A 16,252-nucleotide genomic window follows, 5' to 3' on the forward strand; every position below is an offset into this window, starting at 1 on the left:
AGGTGTGTTCTTAGCACGTGCTAGCTAATATATTCACCAGCTTAGTACATGTGAAAGTATTGTTATGATGGAGGCTGAGTGAAACCCTATCGAAGCTGATGTGCATGCTAGCCACTATTCATTCAGGATACATGCAAGAAACAGGTAAGGTCCTTTTTGGAGAAACAATAGGAACAACTGCCCAAAACACAGGCTACACGGCTCGACTGGACAAAGGCTGAGCTATATGTGTTGAGAGAGTTTCTCTGGGGGCTTAGGGCAAATATGGGTGTGGGGGAGAATAATGTTTGGTAGGGCTGTGCATGAGGAGACACACCAGAGAAGCAGCCAGCAAGAGCAACACTAGTAACATGGCTCAGAGAAATGCAAGAGGGAGAGCTTTTGGGGCAGAATGCTGGCTGAAAAGAGGCTTGGAATGGTTAGTAAAGAATTTCCTTCCTGTTTGATTCCTACTGTGTTCAGGGAAACAGGACTTTGGGAACATTTTTGTAAATAAAAAGGATTGCCTGAAAGAAATACAAGTCTCCATCATCAACTTCTCCTCCTAACTCAACCCAGAAGATCATGAACATTGGCTAACCACTTGGTTCAAAAGGGATAGCAATGTATACTGTATTATATGGAGCTCTCTCATGACCAGTCTGTGCTTGATTTCTACAATGGGTTAGCATGTAGCCTCACCATGACAATGCCTTAGGTGCCAAATATGGGTGCAAACTCACTGAATCCAAAACATATGCATGCAAATGTTAATTGAGTCTTTGTGCATGCAGATAGCATGCATGTTTTGCACAACTATCCTGTCTCCGTGTAAAATCAGATGTCTTGTATGTGCAAATTCATGCTGTACTGGTATGCTTGAATATGTATTTGTTTGCTTAAATTGCTTAAAGTTGCATACTTCAGGCATGTTAAGTTTGTAAATTCTAAAATTTTCTTCTCAGTTGATTCTTTTCAGTTCATAAGTGGTGCAAACTTTTACATTGTAAATAATAAAATACTGATTGTGTAGTCAGCAAGCAGCTGATTATGTAATAATCTGTTTGCCCCGCCAATCAGTGGAATTAGAAATTAAATGAAAACAAAAAAGTTCCTTTCTCCAGAAATGCATAACTGTGAGAATCAGTCCTGTTCTATAAACAGCCACTTCTCCAGCTACCAGTGCCTCTGAATGTTAAAAGTTTAACAAGGGTGTATTAAACATTCTATGCAGTGAAATTTTTTCCCAACAGTCTCACTGCTCTAAAATGTGGAATATGGAGTGGGGAGGGGTTTTCTAGGCTCTGAGATGCCAAACATTGCTAAGTAATTTTTCCAGGTGCTAGGTGTAAATGAATCATTTTTACAGTTAACCTTATATTCAATGACTGCTGAAGAGTCATCAGTCTAGAGGTTGAAAGGGAAAATAGTATGGTGATGAGATGGGTCAGTTATGGCACATCTACACTGCAAACAAACCAACCCTGTGGCAGTGAATCTCGGGCAACTGAGTGGGACTCATGCTACCGAGCTGGAAATAGCAGCGTAGACTGCTGCTACTGCTGTGGGCTGGAGCCTGGACTCTGAGACCCTCTTCCCTTGCTGGGTTTCAGAGCCCAGACTCCAGCCCCAGTGGGAACATCTACACTGCTATTTTTAGCCCGATAGCACAAGCCCCTCAAGCCTGAGTCAGTTGACCTGTGCTCTGAGACTCGCTGATGTTTTGTTTTCTGCAGTATAGATGTAACCTTAGGGCCTCTGAGAATTGGTTTCTATAATATTAGTGATGCAGGTTGAAATGCTACTAAACTGCCAAGCATTTAAGGACTCAGTTCAGTCAAAATTAACTCTTTGGCTTTGTCTACGCTGGCAACTGAATGACAAAAGTTTTCAGAGTAGCAGCCGTGTTAGTCTGTATCGGCAAAAAGAAAAGGAGGACTTGTGGCACCTTAGAGACTCACAAATTTATTTGAGCATAAGCTTTCGTGAGCTACAGCATCAAGTGAGCTGTAGCTCACGAAAGCTTATGCTCAAATAAATTTGTTAGTCTCTAAGGTGCCACAAGTCCTCCTTTTCTTTTTGACAAAAGTTTTGTCGTTCAGAGGTGTTAAAAAAATCACACACCCAAAAACCAAAAGTTTTGTCAACGAAAAGCACCGGTGTGACCAGTGCTTTGTCGGCAGGAGCGCTCTCCTGCTGACAAAGCTACAGCCACTCGTTGGGGGTGGAAGTTTTTTGGCGGTGGGAGAGCTCTCTCCCGCCGACAAACAGCAGCAACACTGCGCACCTTTTAGCGGCATGGCTGTAGCGGCACAGCTGTGTCACTAAAAGGTGCGTAGTGTAGACAAAGCCTTAGCTTCTGCCTTATGCAAAGAAGGATTGTCCAGCCCTATTCCCTGTCTCCCTTCTCCCCCCGCCCCCGCCCTGCCAAAATGGGAGAAGTTTCCCCTTTTCAGATGGAAAGTTTTTGGAAACCAAAATTTATCTGAAAGAATGACATTGGTTTGAAGTACAACAGTGGCTTAAAAATGACAGCAACAGTGTAGAGTGGCAGGGTCTCATTGCCGAACTTGTTCTCACAATCTGGAGGAGTTTGGTGATCTTCTGGTAATGGCCTAAGGCTCTTTAAATAAGTGTTACTTAATTACCATTAGACAAAGGCGAGAGGCTTATATAGGGCGCAAAGTGGGTCAGTGATTTGATTAAGTCATTCTTTAAGATGACAGATATTTGTTTTTAATTTTCCATAAGGTGTACTATGCTATGGCAACGTCTGCTATAGAAATATTCACTTAAGTAACTAACGCTTTTTTGTGTTAGGATAAGGATTGAATTCAAAAGCCCTAAACAAGAGTTTGAGGTGTCAGAATTGCTACTGCAGCTGCCTCTTTCATAATGAAAAACTTAGATCTCAAAAATAGCTTTGGAAATTCAAAAAGTGTCTTTGTTCCTAATGTGCCTTTGTCCTTTAGTGGATCATTTTAGTATTTCCTGACATGACAAAGATGGTTACTGATACAAATGCATTTTAACTGCCTATTTTATGTGTCTAAAAGAGGGTTGGATGATCTTGCAGCTGACTTGGGGGTTCTATTCCCATCTTGCCACTGGATTTCCCTACGTTACTCTGTGTCACCTATCTGTGGCACAATTTCTCCACTATAAAATAGGGATAATTTCTCACAGTGGTGTTTTGAGATGGAGCTCAGGAACAGAGTGGGTTGAGAAGTAGTAAGGATTTTTTGTGTAAACAAAAGCTTGACCAGTTCTGTTCATAGGTTGTATAATGTTTTTAGATCCTCAGAATGAAGTCGTTGTAGAAGTGCACAGCATTCCTATTCGCACTCACATTTTGCATTACTTCATGTTCTGATTTTTTGAAGTTAGATTTTTTTTTTAGACTGAATGATTTCTATTGAGAGAATGTCTCCTAATATCCCAAGTATGAGATTTCAATCAACACAGGTAATATTTGCAGAATGTGTGATTTTAAGGAATTTCAAAAATCACTGCTTGGACAGGAGTCAGGATGGCTCAAAGGCCGAGCGATTGTGATTGGGTTAGAGTCTCACTCTGTGCCTTCCGCTCCCTGAATCAGCAGGGACTGAGAATGATATAGAAGCAGCTATTCAGTTGCTGGGCAGAAGGGATTTCTTAACGCTAATTAAAAAACAGTCTTGATGAGTTCCCAAATACAACCCCTAGCCAGGCCTCCTCAGCTAAAAAGACAGCGGAGGCAATGTGCTGAAGAAATTGGGCAACTTCATAAAAACTACCCCCTCCCCCATACACTCAAACCCCCACCCTCATAAAAGATTACATTGGGTAAAAGTTTATTTGGGTGAAGGATGTATTTGGTGTATCTGTCCCCTCTTGGAGATGGAATTTTAACTAGCAAGATTATCATTTGTGGTCAGTGTGTTATTTCTACCTAAACTGACACTTCATAAAGATAACAAATAGCTGGGAACTAATGGTCTTTAAATTCTATTTCTAGCGCTGGTCTCTATTTCTGTTCTTCTTGGTTGCTTTTCTTCTAACAAATCAAACTTCAGGATTGAAACAGGAAATTTAGATTTAACCTTAAGAGTCAGTGTTTTGTCTCATGTCTGCTCTAATGTGATGCAGATGGTAGGACTGCTGTACGTAACTCAAGATTTTATTGAACTAGCCCTCCTTGCTTAATAGAAAACATAGCTAGCTGCAATGCACATTAAACAGACAATTCTGAGAGCAGTAAGCTTGAGAATATATATAAGTATATTGACAAAATACTTGGGATGTTTCTTCAAACTGCAAGTCCTCCAGCTGTTTGATAGAGAGGACGGATTTTTTTTTGTAAGGGTAGGGGAGGAGAGGCAGATGAGGGCTAACCCCCCAAAAAACCCACCACCCCAAAAAAATTACAAGCTGAACTGTTCTTTTCTTTTTTCTCCTTTTAGAAGATGGTTGAAGGTTGGTATTTATTAAAGAACATATAGGCTATACTGACTAGTCTCCATGGAGCGAGAGCAGTATTCCTTAATACAACTTTATCCTGACTCCAATATCCCTACTATTCTAGTTTTCCTTTGTTGGAGTTGCCAATCATCCCAAATTGTGCCAAAGACTTTGGTAGTTCTACAATGGGGACAAATGACTGACTGGTGAAAGCCAAAATCTCTTGAGGAGACAAGAAACCCTGCTGTGCTATGGTAACCCCACTGTATACTATCCTAAATTTGTTTTTGCACATCCTCTACAAATAGAGGACCCTGCATCCTGAATTTCCTTGTTTTTACAAAAATTGTTACAAAACGCTAAAACTGTGAAACCAGTTGAGTACTTTTTTATAATTAAGATTTTCGGAAGTTTAAACTTACAAACTCAAAGTTTATATCAGCAGAGGGTGCAATTCTACCTCGTAACAAACTATTAGTCTTGCACAATTTTAAAACACAGACATTATGACAATTATCCAGCCAAATAATAATGAAACAGAGGCAGAGGCCATCCTATGGGGACTTCAAGCAACAAATCAACCAGCTGGAAAACACCTGATAGGTAGTCAGAAAGGAAAATACTACATAGACCAACACAAAGGAAAAAACTTACGCCACAGAAGATCACAGGAGTACCGCATATATCCACTGCCCATCATTCTGACCAGTATTGTCTCACTGTTTCCTTGTACACCCTGATCTGTCTATTTCCATCTGTTGTCTCATATTTAGGTTGTAAACTTTTTGCACAGGGACAGTCTTTTTGTTTGGTGTTTGTACAGCACCTAGCACAGTGGGGTACTGATCAATGGCTAGGGCTCCTGGGCACTATGGTAATACAATAAACACAGAGCTGCTGGCCTAGTTTATACAAGGGAATCCCTATTCCTTTGCCAGTTAACTCAGTCTCAAAGAAGAAAAGATTTTTTTTAAAACCGCCGCTGTGTTTTTAAAGTGAATATCAAAATGACAGTCAGTCAAATAATGACAGTAGTGAAAATAAATCATTGTTACAATGGAATATACAATTATATTATAAATAGAATCTTTGTCTATTAAATTGCCAACCTACCATTTTCCTAAAAAGCACATTCATCTATAAATAATTTGACTTCTGTGTTTGCGGTTAATTATCGATTCCAGCTGCATTTTCTTTGTTGAAGATCTGTCTATTACGTGAACATACAGCGCCTACCAAAATGGGGCCCTGATCGCAGTTGAAGCCACTAGGTGCTACTATAGAACAAATAAGTACTGAACCGTGATGCAATCTTTTAGGAACACCATTACCACACACTTTGCTCGGAATGTCTCTTAAGAGCTTCTACTGCTCGTCTTACAAAATGCAGGAATCGAAATGGTTAACCATTTGCAGCAGCATCACTTAATAAAATATATATGGGCTAATAGTGATAATTATACAGCTGCAATCAGCCTTTGACCTCAGTTTACACACCCAGTAGGGAATTCTCTCATAACAAGGCAGAACAGTTCAGTTACCACATCAGTAAAGATTTGATGCCATCAATGCAGCATGTCCATAAAACATCATATATGAATCTTGTTTCTTTCCAGGCTGCAGTATATTTCTTTCAGTTCTGCAGACGCTGTACAACATTCATAAGTAAGTGCATTAACATAAGTGTCATACCATCCTACTTAAATCATTGCATTTTATGCTGTCCTCACAAGAGAAATAAATGTAACATATGAAAAAGCTATGTTTCTTTCAGTCGGCAACTGGTTCACAGATGTACTGTGTGAAAACTTGACTACAGAAAAACAATCTGTAACATTGGTTTCTTTTTCATGTTTATAACTCTTGTGTTTTCCTGTCACTTTCAGGCCTCCAGAGACTTAGGTTTGTAGTGTAGACCAAGCCTATGTCGGTATAACTATGTCACTCAGTCCTGAGTGACGTAGTTGCATCGACCTAAGCCCGAGTGTAGACAGCACTATCTCAATGCAAAGGCTCTTCCATCAACTTACCTACTGCCCCTTGCTGAGGTGGAGTACCTATGACAATGGGAGAAGCTCTAGGAACCGTTTCCTACCCCCCCCGCCCACAGTCTAACCCAGTTCCTCTTTATAACTCCGATTCTTCAACAGGCAAATTAAACAGATGTATGCTGTTGGTTAATAATACTGTGTTTTATTTGCAGTCAAATGTGCTCCATGATTTTCTCCAAATGTTATTGGCCACCGAAGGTAAATTATTGTTGTTGAGTACCTTACACTCAATACACCATCTTATCCTCTTTCAATCCCTCTTTAAAACTCAGCTCTGCCAGGAAGCATATAGGAAACTACCATCAGATAATGGCTAGGCAGGTGGCAAGTTGTGATTATTTCTAATGGTTGGTGTATTACACCTATGAAATTGTATGCACAGCTAGCCTATGCTCAAATAGCCTATTTTAATTATTCTGTCCTGCCCTCTGCCTTATATTTGCTTGTTTATATTTCATCCATCTGTTACATCCTTGGAGCAAGGACAGTCATTTATTTACATGCATATATAATGCTAAGTACAACCTGGTTGAGGCCTCTAGGCATTAGTGCAATATAAATATTATAAAGTTTTAAATTTAGATAGAATATAAAATAATACCTAGCACTTACACAGCATTTTTGTGTTGTGGATCTCAAAGTGCTTTACAAAGACAGAGCCCAAGGAAGCCGAGAAGAGGAATGGGCATATCCCAATCCCTTTGCCCACCAGCTTGCTGAGCTGCTGGAGTAGGTTACACCATCCAAAGAAATGGGGCAGTTTCTGCTCTTCACCTGCATGCTAGGGTACTCCAAGAGAGATTGTGCCTCCTGCAGCATATTCCCACCAGAGATGTCTCCTGTGTCATCCCAAAAATGGGCCTGCAACCAACGCATACTGTGGGTTTACTGGCCCTGAAAAGTGCCAGAGACCTGATAGAATTAGTATTTCTTCTGATTAGTGAATATTCTTTATTTTCTTTCTTGTCATTCTCAGCACTTTGTTTTGCTTAGCATTTTCCATCTTATGTAATCATTTGGCAGGGCTTCTCTCAGGCCTGCTGCTGTTTTATGTCACTACTCTGAACAGAAAAGTACAGTAGTTCTAAACATCCAGCAAGGTCTGATTTATTGGATTCTAGTGGTCATGCTCAGAAGCTTTGGTCATTAAAAATTCAGGTTTTCTGGTAAACTTGCCCTCTTTTCTCCCCACCCTGCTACTCTGAACATCAGCAGGTATTTTATCAGCATGGGTTATTTTTTGTTTTTAAAACAACAAAAAATTTCAGCAGACCTGATTCATTCTTATATATGTATTAGGGCTATCAAACAATTAAAATTAATTGCAATTAATTGAGTGGTGTTAAGAATAGAATACTATTTATATAAATATTTTGGATGTTTTCCACATTTTCAAATATATTGATTTCAATTACAACACAGAATACAAAGTGTACAGTGCTCACTTCATATTATTTTTATTACAAATATTTGCACTGTAAAAATGATAAACAAAAGAAATAGTATTTTTCAATTCACCTCATACGACTACTGTAGTGCAATCTATTGTGAAAGCACAACTATAAATACATACATTTTAACTGGTATTCTATTGTTTAACAGTGCTATTAAAACTGTGATTAATTTTTTTTTTAGTTAATCGTGTGAGTTAATTGCGATTAATTGACAGCCCTAATATTTTATATATATCAGCGGTCTCCAACCTTTTTACACACAGGATCACTTTTTGAATTTAAGATCAAGCCAGGATCTATCCCGCTTCTTCCCCAAGGCCCTGCCCTGCTCACTCCATTCCCCCTTCCCCCTGTTGCTCACTCTCCCCCACCCTCACTCACTTTCACCGGGCTGGGATGGGGAGGGGGTGCAGGCTCTGGGCTGGGGCCAAGGGGTTCAGAGTGTGGGAGGAGGCTCCAGGTTGAGCCTGCAGTAGTGGGTTGGGGTGCAGGAGGTGCAAGCTCTGGGAGGGAGTTTGGGTGTAGGAGGGGGTGGAGACCCTCTGCGCCCACCCTGCCCCAGGTCCTCAAGCACCTCCCCCACAGCTCCCATTGGCTGCAGTTCCCAGCCAATAGGGGTTGGGGCAGCAGCAGTGTGCAAAGCCACCTGTCCTCCTCCTGCCCCCCAGGGGCTGCAGAGACATGCCAGCTGCTTCTGGGAGCAGCATGGAGCCAGGGCAGGCAGGCAGCCTGCTGCTGCGCCGCCAGACTTTTAGCGGCCGGAGAACGCGATTCAGTGGCAGAGGCTCCAGGATCGACCAGTCGACCGCGATCGAGCGGTTGGTGAGCACTGATTACACACACGCACACCAAGTAGTTGTGCATCTTGCAGTATATACTGTACCTAAAGTTGTTCTTTTAAATCAGGGGTGGCCAACCTGAGCCTGAGAAGGAGCCAGAATTTACCACTGTACATTGCCAAAGAGCAACAGTAATACGTCAGCAGCTCCCATCAGCTCCCCTCCCGCCCAGCGCCTCCCGCCAAGCAGCGCCTCCCCCTACCTCCCCGCTGTTTTGTGGCATGCAGGAGGCTCGGGGAGGGGAGTGGTAGGGGAGGAGCGAGGGTACGGCAGGCTCAGGGGAGGACGTGGGAAGGGCCTCTGGCAGAGCCAGGGGTTGAGCAGTGAGCACGCCCCGGCACATTGGAAAGTTGGCGCCTGTAGCTCCAGCCCTGGAGTCGGTCCCTGTACAAGGAGCCGCATATTAACTTCTGAAGAGCCGTATGTGGCTCCGGAGCCACGGGTTGGCCACCCCTGTTTTAAATCATAAGTATAAATCAATGACCCAAATCATATAATCTTTAGTGATCCAAAATCCCACTGATATGCTTTATGGGAGTTTTGCGTTAGTAAGGAGATTGGTACAGGCGCAATCACTGTTTATCTTACATTTATCCTTTCCTCTGACAGACAATCAGTTCTTTACCACCTTTAAAAGTACTATAAAAGATCAACAATCAAGAAAAAACAAACATTAATTTTGTTATATTTTACTACTTAAAATTGATTCCACATTACAATAGCATTTGGGTGATGCCGCAACAATCATTTAGCAGAAACGTATCTAAAACTAAGCAAATAATAATGTGCCAGCATTAAGTATGATGTATAATGGATGAAAACATTTCAGCAGCCTCTAAATAAAAAAGTTTCATCATCTAAATAAATAGTTGCACAGCATGTGGATTTCTGTGAAATTGGAGAATTGCAAAAGACACAACTACTGCAAATCACTCGGCATGAGGTTTGTGTTTTATTGCTAGACAGCGACGAATAGGGGAAGCTGACTAAAGACTACCTAATATGAATAAAACAATCTAATTTTAGCCAAGTAAGACGAATTGCATAGGTATCCTAGGATCTCTTAAAATGTTTAACTTTCTAAAACATTTGCACAGTGGTAATAATATTTGAGAGATGAACTGTTAAGCTTCATAGACCTTGTTCAAGCTAGAGTTTTGAAATTATTGGGGAGAGGTAGATTAGATAACGTGTATCTCACTCCATAAAATCGATAGTTTTCTTTATTTGCAGAGCACACAAAGAAAACACTGAAGAAAGATTCTTTGTATGAAGGACTTCTACCTCTGGTATCTCCTGTGCTGCTGTTTGCGCTTCTTACTATCTGGGTGATTTTATCACCGTGTGATATATTAGCAAAACAAACCAGGCTATTTTTATGGATGGCCGGTGTTGTCTTCTCAAATGTTATTGTAAGTATTTTTGTGACTACGGTTTATATTTAGAGACACTATTCTAGGAGTAGAATTAAATTGTTCTTTTACTTGATGTGACTAAAAGAAAGAAAAGAGCAACATTAGTTAAAAAAACTCACCAGAATCACTTTCACTCCTCTTGTGCCACTGGAATTAAGTGTCTAAATAGTGTGTCCACATTACACCCTCGTTTATAAAAATATACTACACCAATTGCCTGAAATGTTAACGCTTTCAGCAGTGTTAGTACAGGTTTTTGGATATTTATTCCAGATTAGTGTAAAATTTTTAAGGTCTTTTTTCCAGAGCTTTATGAACATTGCTGTCTTTATTTCATGAAACATACCAGATATCCTCCAACATGTAGGTATAATTGGGTACTCCCCGATTAATCGGGTACTCCCCAGTTTAGACCACCACCACAAGTACTATAGTATAAGTAATATTTTGAGGGCATAAGTGATGCCTTGCGATGGTCCTCTGAATTTCTCTTACATTACTTGTTCATTGTACCTTAGCATCCTCTTTCTTCATCTAATGTAGATGGAAAATAAATCTTTGTGAAGAAGCAATATGGAATACCATACAACAAAACTGAACATAATTCTTAATATTCAAGCTCTCACTGAAATCAAGGGTTAGGCCTTGATTCACGACAGCGCTTGATTTCAATGGGACTTAAGCACATGTTTTGCTAAATCAGGGCCTTGTGTTGAAAAATTTGCCTGCCCCAGGACAAACCCTGAATAACTGGGCTTCATGCATGGCACTAAGTTTTGGAAACATATCGAATCCATATGCCTCAACCTGCAAAAGATATTGTATAACTCCACAAATATAAGTTTACTTAAGTAAATAATGCAACTCAATATATAAGGATGAAAAGATTTTTTGAGAATTATAGGAAGTGAACAATTAACTTCATACAGAGAGCTGCAAATGCACTGAGATGTTGGACAACCATTATATCTGTAAAAAGAAAAGGAGGACTTGTGACTTATGCCCTCAAATTTGTTAGTCTCTAAGGTGCCACAAGTCCTCCTTTTCTTTTTGCGGATACAGACTAACACGGCTGCTACTCTGGAACCTGTCATTATATCTGTGTACACCTTTTCGGTATAATTGTTCCTCCACAGGTAAATATATTTTAGTTGTTTTACAGGAAGATGCACATTTTACCGCATATTTTGAACAACACTTCTGGTATAATTTCCAGGACACAGTTTCACTATAAAAGTGAATATCAATCAGTACTATGCTCATTGTAATTAAGTATTTATTACTACAGTATACACGAGTAGGTTAGTTTGGCATACAGTACCACCAAATTTAACATGTACAGAAACGGAAGTTTCCTGCATTACAGGAGATGTGAAATCCTGTCTGTTCAGGATGGAAGCCGTGAGCTCTCATTGGAGGCCTCTAAACATTTATTTTGTAAAACCAGGAATGGATATTCATGGATAGTGCTCATGTTCAAATATCCTTTTAAAAATATGCTTGGCAGTCACAACTGAATAAGCTCCATCTTGGAGACTGCACTCTGCCATGTGAGGGGTGCCTCATTTGTCAAGGGTACAGGCGCCATTGTATGAATTTGTCATTCCATTTACATTTCTAAGAGAGCTGTGTATGTTCTTAAGTGAGAAATACGGATTTCCTGCCAGTGAGGGAAATCTGACGGGCAGTAGGCAAATATTAAATAAGCATCTCAACCAATGAAGAATAGTGTCAAGATACTTTTAAGGGGAAAACAACAAGGTGACCCAAAAGTTCCTTGTTATACTGCAATTTATTGCAGCTAATCAGTATAGTATGTATTTCAAGATCCTGTCTTACTGAGATAATTACTGCTGAATTAGAGGGTTATAGCAATTAAAATGTGTAAATAAATAGTAATTGAACCACTAACGTTTCAAAAGCAAAAAAGCCATCTTTTTTCCTCCTCTCCATTGGTACCTTTTATACATATTCCCTTCAGAGACTAAGTAATAGTTGTCATAGCAATAGAGGTTCACCCTGAGATTCTGATAAACTGGGTTTTCATTATCTGCCCTAAAGACCACAAATTGCTGCCCACTTTTCTCTACCTGCCAGTATCTTGCATGTCTCCTTCCTTTCACAACATATTTATTTGTCCACTAGACACTTTTGACTTCAAGCCTGCTTTCAACTTGACCTCAAAACCATGCAATGTCAGACTAGGTAGGTAAAGCAAGGGCCTCCTGGGGGGAAAAACAAGAAGAAAAAAGAAGCGCCTCTAATGGGATGCTCTAAGAGACAGGCAGTTCCCAATATTTTAGCATCTAACTGGAAAAACAAGGCTTTAAAAAAAAAAAAAAAAAAAAGGTAAGGTGTCTACCAGCAACTCATCCCCAAGAGACAGCTCTTGCCCCTCCCCCACACACCCTGCCCCTTTGGCAGGGGCAGTAGCACAGCCTTGGAGCCACTCCATTCACCCCACTTCTCCTCTGGTTTGAAGCACAAAACTTTCTTCCCTCTATTCCACCCAGGGATCTCAAAATTCCACTGAGGGATCTCAAAGGCATCCTGGGAAATGTTCAGGCAACATTGTTGGCTGTCTGAGCACACAGTCACAAAAGGCAAATGTCATACTTCTGTCTGAACTACAGGCACGCTTAGAAAGTCCCCTAAGACAGGTAGAGATTTTCATTCAGAACAATAGAACACTTCGTATTGAGGATTTAGGATGGTGGATGGGAGAGTCTGAGCCCTTTTGGACCTCCTCATGGAGCTGGCTGTGGAGACTGCAACTGCTTGGAGGATTTCAGATTCACTGCTAACAAACGGATGGGGCGGAGGTGAGCATAACTGTGGAGACAGTTAACAGGGAGTTCAAAGTGGGAGAAGACTGAGGACCTAGACTGAAATAAGACAACTAGAAAACGTACATGTTTAAGATCATCATAGCCAAAACAGAATTCTTAACCATTTCCCCGTCCCCACAATGGACACCATCCATCCATCATCACCACTCAGGCCCATAACCAGGGCGTAATCTTCAGCTCTGGTCTTTCTCTAGAGCCTCTGATCCAGGCTATGTCTAAATCTGGCCAGTTTTTCCTGAACCCAATAATAAATACTAAAACAAAGGTAACAATACTCAGAGAATAGAAAAAGAGAGGCTACTGAATAACCTTATAAAGACAAATATATATGTCGTGTGGCCAACTGAGGTCTAGGTAGGGAATACAAGTCAAATAAAAATACTTGTAGCATTGGAAGGGTGTAAACATTAAGGAAAGAGGAATTAGCTGCGTTGACACATGGGAATGGAGGTTAACAGGATGGAATTAAGAACGAAAATTTTAACCTATCAAAAAAATATTCCTAACACAATTAGCTTGTGGAATGGGAATAGTGGAACCCACCTTTCTAAAGCTAGTTTAAATGGAACCAAAGCACTGAGAATAGATTGTAGGAAAAGATTCTGAGGGAAATGGGTTAGATCAGCAGAAGAGTCTTAATATCCCACTTCCATTTTTATCTGACAAACTCAGTTCTAACCTTTTTTCTACTGTCATCTGTAGTGACTAGAGTAGTTCAGGTTTAAAATAGTATATTATTTATTGGCCAATATATCTCAGAACTAGTAAATGACTGCAATTACAATTCTTTATGCACAATATATTTTGTTGATGCCCACCTTGATTGTCATGCACATTGTGGGGAGAGTGGTCAGTTTGGATGAGCTATTGCCAGCAGGAGAGTGAGTTTGTGTGTGTGTTTGGGGGTGTGTGTGTGAGAAAACCTGGATTTGTGCAGGAAATGGCCCACCTTGATTTTCATGCACGTTGTAAGGAGAGTGGTCACTTTGGATGGGCTATTACCAGCAGGAGAGTGAGTTTGTGTGTGTGGTTTTTGGAGGGGGGTGAGAGAACCTGGATTTGTGCAGGAAATGGTCCACTTTGATTATCATACACATTGTGAAGAGAGTGGTCACTTTGGATGGGCTATTACCAGCAGGAGAGTGAGTTTGTGTGTGGGGGGGCGGAGGGTGAGAAAACCTGGATTTGTGCTGGAAATGGCCCAACTTGATGATCACTTTAGATAAGCTATTACCAGCAGGAGAATGGGGTGGGCGGAGGTATTGTTTCATGGTCTCTGTGTATATAATGTCTTCTGCAGTTTCCACAGTATGCATCCGATGAAGTGAGCTGTAGCTCACGAAAGCTCATGCTCAAATAAACTGGTTAGTCTCTAAGGTGCCACAAGTACTCCTTTTCTTTTTGCGAATACAGACTAACACGGCTGTTACTCTGAAATATGTTAATGGAAGTAATTTATTGTGATGGAAACTGGGAATAATGTGAGTAAACATTACAAACCACACTGAGAATTTAACAAATCAGTTTTAATGGAAAATCATATTTAACATAATTAACAATACATATTCCACCTTCTGGATATATGCGGTTGCTCAGCAAAAAAGACACTATGTATGTAATAAGAAGATTACGGTAACTTACTCTTGTTGATATACTGCAAAGCACAACACAGCTCCCTAAGTGAATTCTAAAATGGATTGTATTTTAAAAGGGACACTGTCAACTTCAATAATACATTGTAAGCCAGTGTGTTTACCTGCACTATTAATAATTACACCTTAAATTACTGAATGTGAAATAAATTTACATACTTTATTTTTTCCATTTTTTAAGCTTCCACAATGAAACAGTGAAGTCAGTGTCACCTTTACTTTCAGAGACTTAATACTGTAGTGTTTGGATTTCAAACACTACAGGGGAATGAACTTTTCATTCGATTTTTTTTTGTGTGAAAGTTTTTCTATTGATTTTAGGATTTATAAAAATGCAAATTTTTACTACATTTCAATTTTGAGCCAAACGTAAGTTGACAAAGGGTAAAATTTTCAAAAGTGCACAAGTGATTTAGGAGCTTATTTAATTTTCAAAAAATGTTTTTGGCTCTTAAGCTCCATTGACTTTCAATGATACTTAAGCCATGTCTACACTATAGCATAATTACGGCACTGCAACTGTGCTGCTGTAGTGCCATGGTGTAGATGCTTCCCAGACTGATGGAGGGTATTTTCCCATCCTTGTTGGTAATCCACCTCTCTAAGAAGTGGTAGGTAGGTTGACTGAAGAATTCTTCAGTTGATTTAGCTGTGCCTACCAGTGGGGTTAGGTTGACCTAACTACATTGCACAGGGCACACATTTTTTCACAGCCCTAAGTGATGTAGCTAAGTTAAATCTAATTTTCAAGCCTAGACCAGGCCTGGAGCCAAATTCTTAAAAGTATATAGGCACCTAAAGATGTACAGAGGTGCCTCATGGGATTTTCAAAAAGCACCTACGCTCCTACCTCCATTGATTTAATGGGAGTTATGCAACCAGTGGCTTTACAAAATCCCATTTGAACCAATTGAATTAGGTGCTTTTGAAAATCCTACTAGGAGTCTGTCTGGATCTTTAGGTGCCTAAATACCTTTAAAAGCTGACCCACAGAAACCTAAATCACCTTTGAAAATGGGACTTAGGTGCTTTTGAAAATTTTGTCCATGGTTTGGTATTTAGTCATTTCAAGCTGAAAGAAACTTTGGTTAAGGATATGAAAATTCATGTAGTGAAAATACATAGGAGACCAATAGTATTACAGTATTCAGGATCTCACTAAAACACTAATACTTGTGATTTATACAGCACTTTATATGTTCAGTCCATCACTTTGACCATGATCCTTCTACCTCAATCCATTGCTCCAATGTTTAAGTTTGATTTAGTATTACATTTTTGAGTTTGTGAAAACAAGTGTCAAACAAGCTGCCCTTTATGCAAAGTTGTTTTTAAATTCAAAGAGTAACATGTCAAAACACTGTCTCCATAAAAGATATGTACTGTATGTTTTAAATTACATGTAATAAAGTGCTGTAAAAATCACAGCCAATAAAGGAGCAAAGACAATCATTTATGGTAAATCCCCATCTTGGAACTACCCATGTTTCCTAAGCCACACGCTTTTTCAACTGAAAATACTCTAGCAGACAAATTAACACTCTTCCTTTAAATAAATTGCTCCAATACATCT

General features: G+C 40.0%; 1 pseudogene; it reads left to right on the plus strand.

The window, feature by feature from the left end:
- Positions 1-16,252, plus strand: part of LOC141982392 (ethanolaminephosphotransferase 1-like) — a 57,250-nt pseudogene that overhangs the window by 39,544 nt on the left and 1,454 nt on the right.

This window comes from Natator depressus, chromosome 2 (assembly GCF_965152275.1).
Source record: "Natator depressus isolate rNatDep1 chromosome 2, rNatDep2.hap1, whole genome shotgun sequence".
In the NCBI taxonomy this organism is placed as follows: Eukaryota; Metazoa; Chordata; order Testudines; family Cheloniidae; genus Natator; species Natator depressus.